Genomic DNA, 22,985 nt, shown 5'->3' with positions numbered 1-22,985 from the left:
GGAAGCTTTAAAATAATAAACAAATAAGGCTTCATAAAAATTATTTGCTCAGCAAAAGACACTGTAAGGGAAAGAAATCGACAAGCCACCAAGAAGAGTATTGGAAATCACATTTGTGACAGGTGACTGTCATCAAGATTTATAAAGAACTCTACAACCTAGCAAAATGAGTAAAAAGGATCAATAAAATAGGCAATATAGTTTCACAAATATGTTATAAAAGACAATCTATGAATGGAAAAAAAACCACATGAAAACATGCTCTAAATTGTTAGTCGTCAGGGAGATGAAAATTAAAACTAATTTATATCTACCAGAGTTACTTAAATTCAAAAGACTGACAAAACCAAATGTTGCCTAGATTGTGGCATAACTGGAAATCTCATACATTACTGGTTGGAATGAAAATGGCACAAAACTTTGGAAAATATCTAGCAGTTTCTTACAAAAAAAAAGATGTACTTATGCTTAGATTTTTTTTTACAGAAGACAAATTAAAACAGATTCCCAAATGATTTTGTATAATGAAGTTTATAGTAACATTATTCATAATAAACAAAAACTGGAAACATCTTAGCTATCAACCATAGGAGAATGGATAGACTGGTATATTCATACAATGGAACAGTACTCAGACATAAAAAAGAATGACTTTCTAAACTCGGATGGATCTATAAAATATTTTGGTGAGAATAAGAAATAAAAGGTATATTATATGACATTGCATTCATGTTGCCTTTCTAGAACAGACAAAAACTAAGCTATGATGTGAAAAAACCCAGAACAGTGGTTGCCTCCAGAGGTGAGTGAGGCTGGGATTGATTTGGAAGGAGGATGTGATGCTAATATTCTATACCCTGATAGATAGTTTAGCTACACAGGTTTATCAAAATGCAATGAGATAATCAATTGAGATTTTTGCATGTCACTGAATGTAGGTTTTCTATCCGTAAGAGGACTCGGGGGAGGAACAAACCAGAAAGCCGTGAAGTTTCAATTACCAATTGCCTTACTGGTAGTATGCTGAATCTCTGACACTCACTCTTGCACACCAGGAAAAAGGTAGAACACTAGGAAAGGCAACAAATTTTCCGTAGCCTGGAACCAGTGTTTATAACTTTCCTAACCTCTTGTTTAGTTGGTCTTACAAATTTATAGCAGGAATTGCAGATGAGACAGGAATGAGTAAGATATTGTCCCTGCTCTCAGTGTCTCCCAAAGTATAGATTAGAACCTTTATTTATTTTTCTTAGGCTAAACTTACCCCTTACTTCCTCATCTTCGACCCAGCACCCTAGACTCTCTCATGGGTGTCTTTCTGCCCGGCTTGGTGGTCTAAACTGTACCAGCAATTCTGGCTATGTGATCAAGCTGGCATCACCAGCTTGATGCATCACCTGCGTGTTCTGCTGGTTACCCTGTGTGCCATGCAGAGCTCTTGCACTCTGGGTGCTGTCTGCCTACTTATTTTGTTTCCCATCCCTCACTCCACGTCGTATGCTCCAGGTTGGTTGGTGGGAGATGGAGGATCTTGACACTACCCTTTGAATATAGAAGAAAGGCAAATTGTGTGGAAGAAAGGTCTCCTGCCTGAATCCGTAAACATTTTTGAACAAGTCAGCCCAATCCCTGGGCTTGACCTACACTTGATTCTCTTTCTAAATCCAATAGGAAACAAATTATGTCCCTCAGAAAGGGAAAAGCTATCATTCATTCATTCATTCATTATTTTTTGAGATAAAATAAGCCTATAAACTTTAAATGGGCTTCCTTAAGGGGTGACACCACTGTAGATGTCAATTCTCAGAGAGGACTCTTTGGCTAAAGTTGTTTTGCTGCATTTCATTAAAAGCTAGGTTCCCTGAGGGTAATATTTCTGAGTGTGACAATTTCAGATTATCTCATGAGATCAAAAACAGATTTGTTGGGTATAAGCAACACCACAGTTTTAAGCATAATTTTTAAAATTTGGCTTTATTCTGAATTTTTGTTAATCTTTCTCACATTAACAATTTCTGCTACTTTTCTTATTGCCTTCAGCTCTTAGAAATGTCAAAATTATGGTGTACACAATAAACAAAGAACTAAAATGTCTTTTAGTTTTATAAAGCAATATAATAGAACATGAAGTATTGATTCTAGATGTAAAGAAAATAATTCTTTTATTGTCTAAAACAATTCTTTTTTTTTTTTTTTTAAGATTTATTTAGTTATTTGAGAGAAGGGAGAGGGGCAAAGGGAGAGAGTCTTTTAAGCAGACTCCCCACGGAGCCCAGAGCTCATAACCTGAGACCATGACCTGAGCTGAAACCAAGAGTCGGCTACTCTGTCACCCAGGTGCCCCTAAAATAATGTTTTGAAGAACTTTTAGAACATATCATTATCCCATCATTATTTATAATTAATTCTATGTTAAGAAATGAAAACACAATTGGTCACACCAAAGGGCAGTACTCTTGATTCTCAAAATCATTGCCAGTCAGTGTTATCCAAAATTTCAGTTGATAGAAAATATGATTATGACAATTGGACTAGTAGATCTAATACTCCAGGTGAGTATCTAAAACATAATCTTATATGAACCATACTAAGAAAGAATATTACAACAATTTATTGAATTCCTTGTGTCCTGTAAAAAGAAACACACACACAGAGGAACAAACACACACGTACCCACACATGCAAGGACACACACTTGGAATTTTGACTGAATTCTGGTTGAGTGTAAAACCACGAGTTTATGCTAAATTTTGATGCACTTCATCATTGACTCTAATTTGAGGATCATTTTAAGGACAGCACATATTAATTGAACCACTTTTCTGGTGGTTGCTGTTATTGTACAGAATATTGTGCACATGGTTCTAGGCATGTGATATTTCTCAATGATTAAGACAAAGCCCCAGGCCCAATGGGACACATGTTCTTTACTAATATAGATTAATAACTGGAGAAAGACCTCTAGTTATGGAAAATATATTAGATATTGTCCAAATTGGTACAATTTTTAGAGTGGAGCAGGCACTATTAATACTGTTGGGGTACCTGATGTTTACTGGGATATAAAACCACATCACCTCTAGGTAATATTTTATGAAGATTAAGTGGTTCAGTCTGCAGAGACAAGATCTCTGCTCCACTACTTAACAGCTGTTTTCCCATTAGCAAGTTACAAATCCTAATTAATCCTTAATTTTACCATTAAAATGTGAATATGATAGTTACATTTAAGTTTTGTCAAGATTGAGGGTACATGTAACGTGGCACATTACCCAGAACAAATTAGGCATTCTATGGTTGTTAGCTATGATTATCTAAGTAGAAGCCATAGTTCACTTACAAGCAATTGTTATTTGTCTTGGGTATTATGAGTGAGCTACATCTAAATTTGACATGTTCATTTGTCCTTTAAGTCTTTATGTTTTCCTAATCCTCTCCATGGAAATTGGATATAACCTATGTGATTTCACCACTTTTTCACTGACCCCTAATTAATATTTTATAAAAGAAAATATCTCATAAATATTTTTTGGCTTTGTATTTTTTATAGCTATAGGAAACATTTCATTGTGTAAAGAGCTAATTTTGTACAGTATATTTTATTAAATATTTGATTATTTATGACTACCACATGTTCTCTTAATATTCATTAATATTTTAGGATTCTCTAATTTAAAAAAAAAATACTTGGGCAGCCTGGGTGGCTCAGTGGTTTAGTGCTGCCTTGGCCCAGGGTCCGATCCTGGAGACCCAGGATCGAGTCCCACGGCAGGCTCCCTGCATGGAGCCTGCTTCTCCCTCTGTCTGTCTGTCTCTCTCTCTCTGTGTCTCCCATGAATAAATAAATAAAATCTTAAAAAAAAGAGTCTGTTTTAAAAAAATTACTTAAATTGTGGTCATGATGCAGATAACATTAACTCTGTCTTTTTCTTCATCTCACTCAGAATTTCTGCTCTTGGTTCAAATGCCACCTTCTGGGAGAGGACTCCCTATATACACTCACACACTATATATAGTATGTATATCGTCTCCATCAGAACGCCAACTTTATGAAGAGACTTTGTCTTTTGTTCATGGCTGTGTCCATTCTTACAAGAGTATTTGGCATCTAGGAGGACCTAAGCAAAATTTGTTTAGTGGATGTAGAATAAGTGGCAGTTCACTTTTCTATGTCTTTCATTTCAATGAACAATTTGTTATTCTCATCTCTTCCTTTTTTTGAAATAATATTTTAATACAGAGAGTTAAATACTATTGATATATCTTAAAAATATATGTAAAGGACAATCAATGTTTCTGGAAATTAATAAATGTAGTATTATGTACTAAATTTCATATTCTATTAGTATCTATCTCTTGCTTTGTCATAACTTTACCAACAACACAGTGATAATCTCTCCTTGATCACAAAAATGCAATTAACTTTAAGTAACCAAGATAATGAAATATGAAAGTAAAATGAATTGAAGTTCCCAAGGTACTCCCTAGTCACATTTTGGTCAGTATATCGAATGTGTCCACCTCCTAACCTTTAACTAGAGGTGCTGGTGGGCAGAATAGTGTCCCCAGCTCACCAAGTGCCTCTATCCTAGAGGAATTGAGAAAGTATGAAATGTCTAAGTTGTAAACAGGAGGAGAAGGTGGTACAAGGGCATTGTTGAGCCAAAGAAAATCCCTAAATAATTAAGTATGAAAATTTAAGACTGTACTTTTGAGCCTTTGTTTTGAGCTCTGTTTACAGAGATCATTTTTATTGTATTATTTGACTTCATGAGTCATTGATTAATCACTCTTTTTGGCCCCCTGACAAAATGTATGTTTTTCCCCTAAAATGTGTTTTGATTTTGTTTTCCTGTTCATTATCATTTTTTACAGCATGTTTATAGAACTCCTCTTCTATTTCTTGTTTCCTTGTTTGTATTTGAATGAGAGGAGGTCTTATTGGAACAGGTATTTAAAGAGTAATGGTATACAAAAATGTTTGCAGGAAGATTCCATGCTTTTCATTAAAACCCAGGAAAATATGAGAATGTGAGTATGAGTGTGTGTGTGGGGGGGGAGGGCGGGGCAGAGGGGAAGGAAGAGAGATCAGAGGGGCAGAGATATTTATCTGTTGTGTTCATTCATGTCACCCAGAAGACTAATGCCTGGCACATGACACACATTCAAATAAGTCATGTTGTTAGGGGACAAACGCAGGGTGTTAGCTTTGATAAATCTCAGCAGGCCAAGACTAGAAGTGCAGTGCTGTACACCACCACTTGGGGGCCTCCTTGCCCTGTGTCTTGCAAAGTTGTCCTGCCCAGTGATTTCCATGCTCTTACCCGCATCCCTAAACATACCCGTCGATTCAACTGGGAAGCAACCACAGCATTCTCCGTATCCACACCCTGTTTCAAACAAAGGCTCTTTGCTTTAGTCATTCAGATTGTGCCACCTACTAAAAAGTTTTTTACTTTGAGATTCTAAAGGATTCTCTAGGCCAGGACCCTTCCTTTGTCTCCCACCTCTTGCCTATATATTCAAGGACCTTGGCAGATTTCCTACACCGATATTGTAGTTTTGGTTATAAGTTCCTCTATTCTTCATTCCCGTATAGCTTTCACTGCTGACGGGAGAAGGGTAAATAAACATATTTTTGTTATTATCTCAGGATTATAACATCTCTCTCTTCTACATACGTTTTAGCAGTAACTTTCTCATTTGAAAATGGCTTCAATCATATGGTTGTACATTTCAGTTTTCCAGTGATTAGAAAGATAAACGCTACTGTATATACCGATAAAAGAGGAATGACCTCAATAAAGAAATGACTTAATCTCAATATTTTTGGCAAAAATGAGATGAAATCAACTAATTTCACACTAATGGAATTCTAAAAGTTGCCCCACATTTCTTAGTTTAAGTCTGGACTAAGACATTTTGTGTAGTTGTCCTATAAGTTACACTGGTGACTTACTCTTGGAAGTACAATGAACAAAATCAGAACTTAAATGAGATCATTAATAAGATTTCCCTAGTATCAGGTCTCTTGGCAGGTCACACTTGCTTGAAAGTTTTCTAGACCCAAATGCTCTCAGTAGTGAATGTCAGCTGTGGAACTGTAAAAATTTTAGTCATTTTTCCAGTCTGTATGGACCCAGAAATGTCAATCTCTGTCAACCAATGTCTCTCCACTTGAGGAGGGTAGGGAATCATCTACTTACTTGAAAGTCATGATTACAGTGATTAGTTATTGATGAAATAATTCCAAACTTATTAACTATATACTCTTTGTGACATTTAATACATGAGGAATTGTCCTTAATCAGCAACATTGGTCATCTTTACTTCATACCTTTCAAAGAGAACATGGCTATTTACTTAGACTCTAAATTCTACAGAAGCATATATATATATATATATATATATATATATATATATATATATATATAAATTTATTTATTTGTTCGAGAGAGAGAGAGAGAGGCAGAGACACAGGCAGAGGGAGAAGCAGGCTCCATGCAGGGAGCCTGATGTGGGACTTGATCTCAGGACTCCAAGATCACGCCCTGAGCCAAAGGCAGACACTCAACTGCTGAGCCACCCAGGTGTCCCTGAAGCATATTTTTAAAAAAATGTTGAGAAAATTAGTTTACCTTGAGTGTGTTTGAAAAAGTACTTAGCAAAACCAAGAAGTCAGCTTACAAATAGATATTCATAATATAGGTTAAGGTTAAGCATTTTTTTGAGGTCAGTAGAGAGTTAATGGACAGTTTGATCCACTCTCTTAAGTGACAGATTGGCACTTTAGAAATGGATTTAAGTGAAAGTAGCTTGCAGGATGGACTGGAGTGGAGAGAAGGGGGAACTTAAATAAAGGAAGATGCTCCTGTGGTCATCTAAAGATTTATTTATTTAGGGGAGAGAATGAGAGCATGCAGAAGAGATGGGGAGAGGGAAAGAGAGTCTTAGGCAAACTCTGTGCTGAGCACAGAGCCCAATCCAGAGCTCCATCTCACAACCCTGAGACCACGACCTGAGCTGAAACCAATAGCCAGGCATTCAACAAGCTGCACCCCCAGGCGTCCCTCCCATGGTCATCTAAAAAATACACTGTTGTCCTGAACTCAGCAGTGGCAGTAGTGATGAAGAAAAAAATATACATAGAGAGATATGACATAATTAGATGAGAAAGAAAATCCAGAGGTTTTGTTGGTTCAGTGAATAAAGTTTAGAAAGGTGAAGACTTCAGAATGACTTCCAAGTTTTTGGCTTTGGTTACTGAAAACAGTGATATCACCAGCAGCGGTAACTACATGGGAAAAGGGTGGTAAACTGAGAATTCTAGATGTTACATTTGTTGCCCTGGGAAGCAGTAGGGGAGAACTCTGCAACAACCAGGCAAACGTATGGATCTGGGGGCCCTCGGGAAAGGTTAGGGAGGATGTGGAGATGGACTTCCTGGGATCCATGAGAATCCAGGGAAGCTGCACAGAATGAGGACGGGATCTAATGATGGAAGAGAAAGGAACCTGAATATCTTGGGTTTAGGGGGAAGTTCTTAACTGACATCACTATTTTCTAGAAAATTTAAAAACATATCTGCTATTTACTAAAATTTGACCTCAAATGGATAACAGGGAAGTAACTGGTAAAGGTGGTTTGTAATAATCACAAATGCAATGGATTTTCAGAGGTTGTAGGGCATTTTGGTAGTGCCAGTCTGGCAAATAATGGGAAGGAGAAAAGCATTTTTGGTGGAGGGAAGAATGGGAGTAAATAAACACAGCCAGGGAGTCCTAGGGAATTGTCTTAGGATGATTAATATTTTATTTATTTATTTATTTATTTATTTATTTATTTTTTAGGATGATTAATATTTTAATTGATTGTTGGTTTGCTAAATATATAAAAGGGAAAAGCAATAAAGATGGAAAAACAGATTTGGACAAACCAATGGAATTTGAACTATGTTATTTAGGCACTTATTAAGTAATACAGATTTTTTTGCCACATATTATAAATTCAGATAATTGTATAACTTCTCTTGACAATTAATTTGACCATTGCTTTACAGCTAGGAGCAGAAAACCCTTTTTAGCATAGTATTCATTTCCATTTTAATGCCATTATTTATAAATCTTGGAAGTGAATTACAATCTAAATTCGCTTGTATAGAAATCTTACTTTGGTCAATATCATCATGTTTACATCCAAAGGAAAACTATGAATAGAATTTTATTCTCTAGAGATCTATTGGTTTAGAATGGTAGATAATATTCTCAAGACCACTGAAGCATCCCAAAAGCAATTTAAATATATAAGACACTGATGTTTCATAACAGAAAATAAAACACATCTTGGCCAGTTATTCATTGTTCGACATTGAAATGCATGTCACTTTTATGAACTCCTTATGCATTGTGTTTTAAAAATGCAACTCCATGTGAATCTATTTTAATAAATTGCTTAAGTATTTATGGAAAGAATAATCAGAATTCAAGGGGTGTCACATTTCCATTCTTGAAGCATTGAATTGAAAGGCTTGATAGTTTAAGATTTTAAGACACAAAAAGCTCTTTTTATCTATTTATTATCACTGTAGTTCTATAAGTAGGTCATCTGAGGAAACATCTGATTTTAGCACTGAATATTAGACAGGCAGGATATTTGTTGTTTATTGAGTCTCACATGATCTTGAAAAAAGTCTAAGGCATAACACTTCTGAGAAAAGGTACAATTGAACTAAATCAGTGAAATGTATTAAGGCATAGTGACATGCGTTTTGAGTAGGATTAACATTTAATTTTAGATCATATATATAAAATGAATGCAAAAAAGTAAAGTGCTTAGAATTTTTGATTAGCAGTTTATTACCTAAGATGTATAGTACAAACCATTTGTTGCAGCCATATGTATATATAAAATAAATGATAATAAATGTAGATCTAATAATTTTCAAAAGAATATTGGCATAATAATCTCAAGGTGATAGTGTCCTATAGGATAAGATTATGTGTGCATAAATTAATTAATTTTCATAAAATAATTGTTAATACTATACAGAAAAATACATTTCCATTAAGGTCAGGAACAGGAAATTTTGTCTAACATATATTGTTATTATTTACTAGTAATATTTTAATGCAACATTATTATACTTTAAGCTATTATGTAACATCATTATTGGAGGTACTAGGCAATATAATAAAGTCAGAAGAAGATTAAGAAATTAGACACTACAACAAAGTCATTAAAAGCTTAAAATCGAATTATAAGTGATATAAAATAGAATCATAAAAATGAAGAAAATTCCAAAATACTAGCAATAAGAAGCTTCAATACATATATATGGAAACAGGATAGCAAACACAAATCATTAATACTTTTTACCCCAGAAGTGACTCATTAGAAAATACAATAATGTTTTCTTTTTAAGCCTATTCTCAAAGGCAACAAAAACTACATGGTCTCTTAAACTATGTGTAAAACATATGTGCATGTGCTTTATGCTAAAAATATGTTATTCAAGGTTTCTGAAGAAGGTGGAAAGAGGCACCATTTTAAGGATGTAAATTTTTTATGGATGAGTCTATAGATTACATGCAGTTTTTAGGCAAATCACAATAGAACCTTTTGTAGGACTTCAAAAATTCATTCTAAGATTTGTTAGAAATCCTTGGGAATATAGGTATTTGGGGGGGGTGGAGCTTGTCATTTCAGATTTTAAAGGCATATTGAAAAGATGGAATGGCTGAAGTAGAATAAAAAAAGATACAGAAATGAGTCAACTGGCAGCAGTTCTCTCTGCCCATAGGTCCCATCACTGTACTTTAATAAAACCACCTGTTCACACCAAAAAAAGAAAAAAAAAAAGAATCAACTAAAATAAACTATAGAAAAAAATCCACATTTGTATGTCAACTTCACATATATGACACAGGTAGTTCTACAAATCATTGGGAAAGGACCACCCATCTGACAGCAAGTAGCAGAATAATTTGCTGTGTATATGGAAAAAAGTAAGGAAAATGTCTACCTTCCCCATATACACAGAGAAAGGTCCCATCTGAAAAGATACTCACATTTTAAATATCTCAAAAAAAATATGGAAGAATTTTTTTTTAAATCTTGGGCTTAAAAAAGATTTCCTAATCACAGCATTTGAAACATCAACTTTAAAGGAAAACTTTGATATATTTGAGTTAAACCAAATAGCACCTCTGTGTGTGGCGTTAATTGTTAAATTAGTTGTAATAATAACAAAAAAATGGGAATAGGACAAGTGGTTGTTAATATGGAAAAAGATACATAGGTAAATGGTGCTATATTATGAGGGAGGATTGTACAGTAGTAAACATGATGAATCTATATATAATCCAGGGCATATTTTCATAAAGACAGGTAAGTTGGAGAATGATGCACATAGCAGGATAGGGTTTATATAATGTAAAAATAAAAATAGTAATAAATATATTATTATTGTTATAATTCTCTGTGTGTAAGCATATAAGCTTGGACTTGGGAAGTTTGTGTCTGCAAAGTGGGAAGCAAAAGCAAATTGGCAATTGGGGATAAAGTGATTTCAACTTTTACTGTAATGTTTTCTATAATAAATTTAAAGAGGTTTTTTTTATTAGAAGAAATTATAAAACAAAATGTGAACAAATATAGATTCGCTATTGCTGGTATTTAGGATATTTTGCTATTTTTGTGCTATGTTTCTTAATTTTCTCAGAACAAAGAATCTCATGTGATTGTTAGAAACGGTGTATGGATGAAAGGGGTGTTGGTGATTCCTAGAGCAGGGAGGCTCTGCGTCCTGTTGTCAAGAATAAGAAACATTCAGCGGCAACAAGCATGCTCGAAAGGAGCCCCCGAGATCAAATGATAACAGATGGTGCCAATAGAGGTAAGTTAGAAATGAGAAAATGTGCCACACTCACACAGCATGCTGCTCCACCGTTGTTAGGTATTTCAGAACTTTGATCGGATGGGAAGAATATAAATATAAATTGACTAAAATTATGTCTCCTCCACCCTATCAGAACCAATAGAACCAATAGAACTTGAGGTCCATTATAGAAAATCATGAAATTACATTTTTATAGACCTGACCTTGTGAATGAATGTTTATATTTGTAGCAATTTGTATCCCCCCCATATTTATTACAAGTTGGTTAGGTATAGCTCTGTCGTTAGACAATCAAGAGAATATTAATTATCATGGCTGAAATTATGTGTATGTATGTATATACATGTACGTATCATATGTGTATCATAAATATAGGATAGTTTGGATTTTCTCAAGCTAAAGATGAGATGTGTTTAGATAACATATTTTATCTTTGTTCAATCAAATCAGGTTCCTCACTGAGATGTATTTATAGCTGCTAAGTATAGCTAATATTTAACTGTGTTAGCTACATTTTTCATCTTTCAAGGTTGTACCTATAATAGAAATACTAATTAATAGTTAGCACTTATGGGCTTTTTATCTTCTAAGTACTTTACCAACAATTAATTTAATGCTCTCAAGAACCATGGGAACCCTAATTTCTGTAGGATAAAAGGCAAGTTAGACTAGGCTCTCTGGGACAGAAATCAGATGAGGATAGGTCTTCACATATATTTTGCCATGTTCATCAACACTAGAAGGGGGGAAAAAAAGCTTTAATTCAGCCTTATTCTGAAGTTGTTGATTTTGAGAAAGAAATGCCCTGAAAGTTTCTTTTTACTAAATTAAGGTGCAACAAATCAAACTTTAATAAAGTGTGGAATTTAATTGTTCTTTGTGATTCACTGAGGGAAAGCCATTAAGTACGATATAAATCTACTTATAATACTGTAGTAGTTTATAATTATTTCTGGTATGTACATTTTATTTCAAAATTATTCAATATTGCATTATTCAATATTGTAAGCTGGAAACAATGGGATCTTTTGAAGCACAGCCTGTCATCTTAATGTTTTTTTGGTAAATGGTTGATTTGAACACTAAGACCATAATAGTATCTTTGCTACCACATGAATTCCACATTGTTATGTCATAGTTTGGAACATTCTTGTTATTTGCAATCAATTAAAACTAAGCTTTTAATAATGTAGATGTAGACAAGAAAATGACTTACCAGAGTTTGTCTCCAAATTAATGCTTTACCTATAAGATTTGATAAAGTGGTGTGCTTGGAGAGAATGTTAATCGTAAAAACTGTTTTTATTGTCCTTAAATTTTTTTTTGACTTTTAAGTAGTCTGAGAGTTTATCTTTGATCATATAATTGTGAGATATATATTTCTTATTCGTGTTCATAGAACCACATGTTTCATACAGTAAAAGAATGATTTACTTGAATACTTTGGAGGGACTCGCTTCCAAAAATTGACATGGAGTAAGGATAACATGAGAAATATGCCACTCTGCTTAATCAGTAGAGAGTTGTCTGCCTACCATCCTCATGGTAAAAGACATCTTTCTCTGGGATTTTGGCTGCTATGGTCAGCAAACATGAGTATTCAGGGACTCCTGAGTGGCTCAGTGGTTGAGTATCTGCCTTTGGCTCAGGTCATGATCCCCAGGTCCTGGGGTTGAGTCTTGCATCGGGCTCCCCAGAGGCAGCCTGCTTCTCCCTCTGCGTATGTCTTTGCCTCTCTCTTTGTCTCTCATGAATAAATAAATAAAGTCTTAAAAAAAAAGATGAGTATTTAGTTGAGCAGCCCCCAATCCCATCACAATCAGCTGTTCTGTAGGGGTGTTAGGGGACCCTGCACAAAGGGCTTTGGAAAGCACTTACACAGCATCTATTTCTGTATGTGAACAAACCTCTTAACCTCTTACCTACCTGGGGAAAAGCCCATGAATCTTGCTGAAGCTGTGCCTATGTGAGAAAATAAGAGGTACAGCAATTTTAGACTGCAATGAAAGTCGTCCTCTTGGAATAATCACTTACAGTTATAAAAAACTTAATGTGCTACATAATTTACTAACTATTCAAATTCTTCACTTTAAAGTATATAAGCAAAAAAAAAAATAAAGTATATAAGCATATGAAATAAACATCTTTATCTTTCACCCATCCATACAATCAAGTATTATAATTAGTTGATACTTTAATTAAAAAAACAAAAACTTGAGAAATCAGCCTTCTGCCATTGATCTATTGATCCAAAAGCTTAGTTAATCTCTTAGTCCTTGTTATCACAAGGCTACTTTTGCCCAGCATTTAGGGCTTATTGTTTCTTTCTTTCTTTTTTTTTTTTAAAGCAAATTATTTTTTCTTTTTAAGGTTTATTTATTTATGATAGAGAGAGAGAGAGAGAGAGAGGCCAAGAGGAGGGAGAAGCAGGCTCAATGCAGGAAGCCCGACATGGGACTTGATCCCGGGTCTCCAGGATTGCGCCCTGGGCTGAAGGCAGGCGCTAAACCGCTGAGCCACCCAGGGATCCCGGGCTTATTGTTTCAATAAGGGAATGGTTACATGCCAATAATGAGTTCATTAATGAATAGCTTCAAAGATCAATGTTAGCACCCTCTTAATGTAGTTGATAAGTCCCTCCCAAGGGCTTGTCTAGGAAAAGATTCACAGATAAAAAAGCATCTACTATTTTCTAGACACAAACTGTTTCTAGCAATGGTACAGGTTCAACAAATTATTGACATAAACCTGAAGAAACATTTTCCGACATTACCAATGCTATTGAGGATGACTGGGGACAGAGGCTTCAACTCCCTACTAGGTTAGAGATTTTGGGGAATTCTAATTGCATTTTCCAAACTGTTCATGAGTAATAACCCCAGCATTTCTGTGGTACACTAAATAATAATCCTAAAGATATCCACATCCTAATTCTTGGAACCTCTTAATGTTACTTGATGTGACAAAAAGGATTTTGTGGATGAGATTCGCTATCTTGAGATGGGATGGTTATCCTGGCTTATTGGTGCAGACCTTAAATGCAACCCCAAGTATATTTAAAAGAGAGAGGCAGAGGAAGACCGGCCTGGCAACTGTGGAGGAGAAGACGATGTGCTATGACAACAGAGATTATCATCATGCAGCCAGGAGCCAAAGAACATGGGCAATCTCCAGAAATGAAAGAAGCAAGGAACAGATTCACCTCTAGAACCTCTAGAGCCTTAAGACAAAACCAGGCTTGTTGAGATCTTGATTTTACCCCAGTGAAACTGATTTCAGACTTCTGGCCTTGAGAACTGTAAAAGAGTAAATTTGTTTTGTTTTAAGCCACCAAGTTTGTGGCAACCTGTTACAAAATCTATAGGAAACAAGCACAATATTCTTTTAAACCAATTCCCCATTAAAAGTTTACATGTCTCTCTAAGCCAGTACATACTTGACCAAACATGTATGGAGCATTTGTCTCTATCCATATATCTACATTTTATTTATATTGATGATTTATTTTTGGTTTAGCGCTTCTTTTTTAATGGACTTAGTTGTTATTTTTCTTTTTTTTTTTTTTAACTTGCATTCATTTCCTTGGTAATTATCACAAAGCAACAACTAGTATTTTTCTATCTGCCTCTAATACAAACTATTCACCTGGCTTTTAAACAATTTATTTTCTAAGTGACACCATGCAGATAAAATTATTTTAGTAATGTATATATGCTTAAGAATTTTGGTATTATAGCAATAAAACATCTTCTGCTTTGAAGATAGAAAATTTAAAAATTCAGAGAAAAGACATCTCCTTTTTAAAAGTCTGCTTGACATTCACTATCCATATTCAATTGGGTAAATTTCAGTAAGTTCAAAAAAAGATGCAAGCCTTATAAACCCCAAGCTACCATGTTGGTAACAGATTGCACAGGAAATCTCTGATCTCATTGCAGAAAACTATCGTTTCAACACTTTGGTTCCTGGATTCACTGGTTCAAAGTGTATACACATCAAAAACATCTTTGTATTTTTCTACACAGCAAAGAAAACAATCAACAAAACTAAAAGACAACCTACAGAATGGAAGAAGATATTTGCAAATGACCTATCAGATAAAGGGCTAGTATCCAAGATCTATAAAGAACTTATTAAACTCAACACCCAAGAAACAAACTCTCCCATCATGAAATGGGCAAAAGACATGAACAGAAATCTCACAGAGGAAGACATAGACATGGCCAACATGCACATGAAAAAATGCTCTGCATCACTTGCCATCAGGGAAATACAAATCAAAACCACAATGAGATCCCACCTCACACCAGTGAGAATGGGGAAAATTAACAAGGCAGGAAACCACAAATGTTGGAGAGGATGCGGAGAAAAGGGAACCATCTTACACTGTTGGTGGGAATGTGGACTGGTACAGCCACTCTGGAAAACTGTGTGGAGGTTCCTCAAAGAGTTAAAAATAGAACTGCCCTGAGACCTAGCAATTGCACTGTTGGGGATTTACCCCAAAGATACAGATACAGTGAAATGGCAGGACACCTGCACCCCAATGTTCACAGCAGCCATGTTCACCCTAGCCAAACTGTGGAAGGAGCCTCGATGTCTTTCGACAGATGAATGGATAAAGAAGATGTGGTCTACATCTACAGTGGAATATTACTCAGCTGTTAGAAAGGACAAATACCTACCATTTATATAGATATGGATGGAGCTGGAGGGTATTATTTTGAGTGAAGTAAGTCAATCAGAGAAAGACAATCATTATATGGTTTCACTCATACAGGGAATATAAAAAATAGTGAAAGGGATTATAGGGGAAAGGAGAGGAAATGAGTGGGAAATATCAGAGAGGGAGACAGAACATGAGAGACTCCTAACTCTGGGAAACAAAGGGTTGCAGAAGGGGAGGTAGGTGGGGGGATGGGGTAACTGGGTGATGGGCACTGAGGGGGCACTTGACTGGATGATCACTGGGTGTTATACTATATGTTGGCAAATTGAATTTAAATTAAAAAACATAAAAAAATCTTTGTAAAACAGTTTAATAATTATGCAGAGCGTAGAAATGTGTATGACTCAATCTCAACATGTACCTAATCTTGTTTTTGAACATTGTTAACTAGTTTTGGAAAAGAGGGTCAGATATCCTAGATTCAGTGAACTGATAACTACTGACTCTGGACTTCAGTTTTTTTCCCTGAAAGTGGGAAGATTTGGCTGTATTAAGCTTCTTAGCTATAAAGATTCTGTAGATTTTTATGGTCAAATTAATATAAAAAACTGCTACCTTCAATCCCTGGTTGGATGGTTTGAATCAGCTATGTAAGGATGGTTTGAATCAGCAAGAAACTGCTCATTTGGTTCTGCAACCAAAAAAATACACCTGGCCTGTAATTCTCAGAAACATGGTTAACAATGTCTTTCTTTTTAACTATTCATCCAGTTGATTATTCTCAAAGAGATGGTAAATATTTTTAAAAAATTACACAGGAGGGTTGCCTGGGTGGCTCAGTGTTGAGCATCTATGATAAGCTCAAGACGTGATGCCAGAGTCCTGGGATTGAGTCCCTGCATGGAGCCTGCTTCTCCCTCTGCCTATGTCCCTGCCTCTCTCTCTCTTTGTCTCTCATGAATATATATATATATATATATATATATATATATAAAATTATATTATGTATATATATATATATATATAAAACACAGGAAATAGAAGCACATTTTTAAAATGAATGTGTCTAAGTGATTTGCAATTATGATCTTAAAAAAATATATGTACTCCTGCATGACCTGTGAGTGTCCTCCACTTGGTTATGAAGAGCCCTGTGATTTATCCACACACAATCCAGCAATGGAAGATCAGTAGTAAGCTCCTTGGCATATATTGTAGAATCCTTAGTATATTTAGTGTCTAGGTAAAATCCAAGCAAGTTTTGTGTGTACACAAGTGTACATTTGTGCATGTGTGTGTGCTTGTGAGTGCATGCAGGGGATGGGAGGTGGAGGCAGGGATGTTGTCTATAAAAGAATATATGGGAAACTGACATCATATCCACCATGCCAGACTCCCTGGCATACATTTCTTCCTAGAATTATGTATTGGATTTTTATTTCTGATTACATGAGCATTTCAACTCAAGCATAATTTTTTTCTGGGGTTTTGTACACAAAATGCAAATCAACATTTTCAGAATTTTAAGAGGCAGATTGGGCAGAGGGCCAGAGAGCCTGAAAGGAAAGAGAGATGAGCCTTTAGAGGGAATTGCATGTAATGATTAAGGAGACCCTACAAGATACGCACTGGTAACTTTTCCACATGATGTCACATGGAAACATTAGCGAGGGGACAATTCAAGGTGGGCCTTTCATGGTGGCAGTGAGCAATGCTGCCCCTGTGTGTGCCTTGTCCCTGACGGAATCAGGTCCTTTGGAAAGTTAAACAAGTCTCCTGTTTCCTTCCTCTCCAAACTGAGTGTTCCTTCCCTCATGTCACAGAGCACTATCCTTAGATTATGGGTCTGCTTTTCCCTCTTTTGAATTGTTCCAAGATAAAAGCTTTTTACTGAGAGGGGAGAGGAAAGTAGTACACAGTGCCACTTCAAAAACATTGGATTTTGCATGCAGCACATGGGGAATAGATAAGAAATACAAAGCTGCGTGATTGTACCCTTACAGTCTAGAAGAGCTCATACAGTTCACCTCTTCCAGGGCCTATTGTCTGAGTCTGTGGCACCTTACATGGAACAGTTTGGGAATGGAATGATGGGACATGACTAAACCATGCGGCTGTTAGAAACCCAGAGGCCAGGGATCCCTGGGCTCAGCAGTTTAGCACCTGCCTTTGGCCCAGGGTGTGATCCTGGGATCCGGGATGGAGTCCCACATCAAGCTCCTTGCATGGAGCCTGCTTCTCCCTCTGCCTGTTTCTCTCTCTCTCTCTCTCTCTCTCTCTGTGTGTCTTGTAAATACATAAATAAAAAAAATCTAAAAAAAAATTAAAAAAAAAGAAACCCAAAGGCCCATGAGATGAATGTGAGTAGCATACTGAAACATAGTGATAAGAAATGCAATCAAAGTGAACCTTTATTATTATTATTTTTATTTAGAAGCAAAGTCTTCTCCCTCCAAAGAATGAAAAGTCATGTAGGCACCCTCTATTGCCTGCTTCTTCTTTGGTGATTAAAAGTCCAGTGATCACTTTAATTACAAATATAGCCACACATCATAATTAGAATATTCATTCCAGGATGTTAACAATTATCAACTTGGTTCCACATTTTGGAATATTTTTGCTAGCCCTAGCCACCTGAGTGTGGACCCCAGAACTGGGAAGGGGCATGGTTCATCTCATTGCTATTATTCTGCCTCTGCCCCATAAGCCTACAAAGTTTTAACAAAAATTTGTAATTAACAAAAATTGCATATATTTAGGTTGTACAGTATGTTTTGCTGCACATATACATTGTGAAATGATTACTACAATCAAGCTAATTAACATACTCATCACAGTAATCTTTTGTGTTGTGTGATGAGAACATTGAGATCTATTGTTTTAGCAAAATTCAAGAATATGGTATGGTATTATTAGCTATAGTCACCATGCTGAACATTAGGTCTCCCAAACTTACTCACCTTACAACTGAAAGCTTGTACCTTTTGAGCAACATTTCCAAATTTCCCCCATGACCAGTGCCTAGTAACTGCCATTCTATCTACATTCTGTTATGATGAGTTCAATTTTTTTTAAAGATTCTACATATAAGTGAGATCATGCAGTCTTTTTCTTTCAGTATCTGGCTTATTTTACTTAGCATAATGTCCTCCAGTTTCATCCACCTAGTTGCAAATGGCAGAGTCTCCTTTTTTTTTATGGCAAAATAATATTAGCATATAAATATTTGTATGTAAATAGTAATGCTGTATTATATTGTATATATCACACTTTCTTTATCCATTCATCCTTTGAAGGACATGTAGATTAATTCTATGTCTTGGTTACTGTGAATAATGCTGCAGTAATCATGGGAGGGCCACTCTCTCTTTGAGATAATGGTTTCATTTCCTTTGAATATATACCCGGAAGTGGGATTGCTGGATCACATGGCAGTTCCATTTTTAATTTTTTAGAAAAAACTCCATACTGTTTTGAATGATGACTGTACTAGTTTACATTCCTACCAACAGTAAATGAGTTCCTTTTTTTCTACATCCTTGCCAATACTTGTTATCTTTTGACTTTTTGATAGTAATCATTTCATCAGGTGAGCTGAAAACTCATTATGATTTTGATTTGCATTCTCTTGATGATTAGTGATGTTGAGAACCTTTTTGTATATCTGTTGACCATTTTATGTCTTTTTTGTAAAACTATTGATTCATATCTTTTGCTCATTTAAAAAATTATTTATTTTAGATAGGGAGTGAGGAGCAAAGGGAGAGGGAGAGATAATCCTCAAGTAGACACCCTGCTGAGCGTGGAGCATGACTCAGGGCTCAATCACAGGACCCTGAGATCGTGACCTGAGGTGAAATCAAGAGTCAACTGTTTGAACAACTAAGCCACCCAGGTTCCCCTCTTTTACTCATTTTTAAATGAGTTTTGTGTGTGTATGTGTGTATGTTTATTGAGTTGTATGAGTTCCGTATATCTTTTGAACATAACTGTTAAGTATATGGTTATGGTTAAGTATATTATTTCTAACTCCATAGTTTGCTTTTTCACTCTGATTATTCCCTTTACTGTGCAGATACTTTTTTGTTTGAGGTAGTCTTCCTTGTCTATTTTTGCTTTTTTGTCTGCTTTTGGTGTTGAGTCCAAAAAATCATTGCCAAGTCCAATGTCAAGGAGTTTTTCTCCCATGTTTGCTTCTAGGAGTCTTACGCTTTAAGGACTTACATTTAAGTCTTTAATACATTTTGAGTTGATTTTTGTGTATGGTATATGATAGAGTCCAATTTCATTCTTTTACATATGGCTGTCCAGTTTTTCCAACACTATTGAAAACATTATCCTTTCACCCTTGTGTATTCTTGGCCCTGTTGTCGAAGAGTGATTGATGGCATATGTATGAGTTAGCATTCTAAGTAGGGAGATACTATAATCAAATCTATGTTTCAGGAACATGAATGTGGCTACAGTGAAAAGGATTGAAAAACAAGTGCACACACACACACACACACACACACAAAATAGGCTCTCTCACTTTGTAAAGAAGAGGAGCAATGTATTATATGATTTTATCTTACTAGAATTTTGTTTGGCTGTAAGCATGGAGCTGGTGTTGAAACTCTTTGTTAAAATATGAAATGATCAGATAGGGATAGGAGGTCTTCAAATAAGGTATAGTAGTACAGTAGGGATACAATAAAATCTGGAAATAAGATAGAGAAAGATTTTAAAAGCACACTTTGTGAAGTAGCAATTAAATATACATCAAGAGAAAGGAACGATGCCTCAAAGTGGGTCAGAAATCTCTAACTTTGGATGTTTATATCACCATTATGAGAAATGAGAAAGTCAGATGGAAGGTGTATTTGGGTTAGAAGGGGTGTAAGTTTTATGACTCTATACATTAATGAGATTTATTTCTTGGATTAGTTTGAGAGCATGTTAATAAGTGAGTGGTCTGGCAGGGCCAGACAATAGCCAAGTTAGTTGGGATGGTGAGAATAAAAAGAACATGTTCAGATTATTGTGTTTTCAGTGGAGCGGGGTTTGGGTCAGGGAGAAGGGGTCTCAAAGAAAAACCGTTTTCATACAATTTATTGTCTTCATCAGGATGAGCATGAAGAGTAGCAACAGAAGGTAAGGCTAGATGTGTTCAGGCTTTTGCCAAAAAAAATCAATCATTTTTCTGAAGGAAGAAGGAATCAAGTATTGGTATTTAAAATTGTCTTTGAACGAGAGTGAGCCGTGATAGATGTCGAGAGACTTGACTAGCAGAGAAAATAAATGAATAGAACTAATACTGCATAGCAGGAATAGATGCAAAGTGAGTAATTCTGAACACCTTGTAAAGGGACAGGCATCATTATTTCCATTGCTCTGATCATGAAGAAAGATAGGAGGAAGGCAGGCAAAGCTGATAGGATTATTCCAGAAAGACAGGGAGGCAGATGACCATATTCTTAATAAATAAGAAAAAGTCCTTTTTATAAATGAGATGAATTTAAGTAAAATTTAAAATTTTATAAAACATGAAGGGTACTTTAATTTTTAGATCATTTCAGTAATTCCATTATTGTAGACAATGTCATGCACCAATGTCTCAAGGAATATCCTGTCTCTTTTAGCAACAGAAGCAGCATGGGCTTGAGTTCTAAGGGTCAACTGCCTGGACATCATTCTAACTTGCTATATAATCTGGAGGGGGATTACCCAATCTTGCTGCTCCTCACATTTTTGGTGCCTATCTCACCAAAGTTATAACCAAGTTTGTTCTTCTATGTAAAGCACTTAGAACAGGGCCTACATAGTCTCTGTTAAATAACCAAATAAAATGTATTGTGGGGGAAAAAGTGTGGCTCCAAATTGAGAAGATAAATTTCAGTATAAAGAAGAATCAATATAGACTTTCCTTCTCACTTAGAAAAAACTTTCGTCCTAAGAGTACCCCAAATGTACTCACTTTTCTTAGATCTTCCCAAGAGTTACTGAAGCCCAGAGATAGCAGGATTGAAACTCAGGGACAGAATGTGTTCCCCTAGGTTAGTTATAATTCCTAAAATGACACCTGCACTCAGTTCCTGCCCAAAACAAAAGAAAGAATAGATAAGAGAATTAAGAAAGAAATGACAAATGAAAATGAAATGATTTGGGTATATGCTACCATTATTCCTTTACTCCAAAATTTTTTCCATATCTCTCTTGGGAGCAAAGAAGATTTCATTTTAAATTGGATCCTGAGGGTTAAGTAAAATCAATAAAGAACTTCAGAGTGCAGAGAACTTAAATTACCAATATTCTCTGGGACAATGAAATTCATCACTATGTCTACCCTAGAGTAGCATTTGTTTACTTAGATATTATTAAAAAAACACATAAATTATGAGGATTTATTTCACAGACACTTATATTGATCTCATTTTCAAAAATGTGAAGATCTTTTGAGGCAAAACACAAGGTTAAAAGGTTTTCAAAATATACACATGAAATATAATAAGGTGATTTTGGAAAGTCTATAATTTTACAAGTGTTAAGGGCATATATTTTTACAAAGAAAACCTTAAGGTAGCATTCAGTCATCAAAAAATATTTCCAACTTACTCATTTGGGTTTTCCTGTAGTATTTGTTATTCAGCATAGTTACAGGTCAAGTGTCCTTGATCTACCCTCAGTACTCACACCTCAGTACCTATGCATACATATACTTTGATCTTCTGTTTTGCAAGTGTGACCCAGTACAAGTTTTAGGATTCCAAATATCCTGGGCAAAATAATTTGTAGTCAATAAGAGCCTTTTCTTTCCTAAGCGTATTTCCTCCACCAGCCACATCTCCAAAGCAACATTTATTGGGGGCGGGGAGGGTTGTGGTGGTGGGAGGAGAAAACCTAAAGGATGGGAGGGAAATGAAGTGAATAAGAGACTGCATGATGCTAAATAATCACTACACAGAAACATTGTTTTTATTTTAAAACTTCCTATGAAAGGTGAGTGAAGAGTCCAGTCTAACTGCAGATTGTCTCTGGCTTTCAGATTATGTTTGAGTGAATAGCTGGTTAATATTGATAAGCTAATAATTGACCTTGCATATAATAGTGCCAAAGTATGTATGTATATTGAAACAATATATGTTGCATTTTTGAAAACACCATATTCGAATGATATGAATATAAAGGATGGTGATACTTATGATCTAATAAAAATAGTTTCAGTTAATTTTCAGTGGATACTTTTATTAATTATTAAAATTATCATTAAAAAAATCAGAAAGGCATATGAAGGAAATAAAATTCACTCATAATTCTACCCACCAGAAATTACTATTTTGAATTCCTTGGTATTTTATATTGCATATATAAAGCTCCCCATACCTTTCTTCCCTAGTGGTAATTACTACCATAAAATGGTGCTAATCATTCATTCCTAGA

This window comes from Canis lupus, chromosome 34 (assembly GCF_003254725.2).
Source record: "Canis lupus dingo isolate Sandy chromosome 34, ASM325472v2, whole genome shotgun sequence".
Taxonomy (NCBI): Eukaryota; Metazoa; Chordata; class Mammalia; order Carnivora; family Canidae; genus Canis; species Canis lupus.
Note: the sequence above shows the minus strand (reverse complement) of the source record.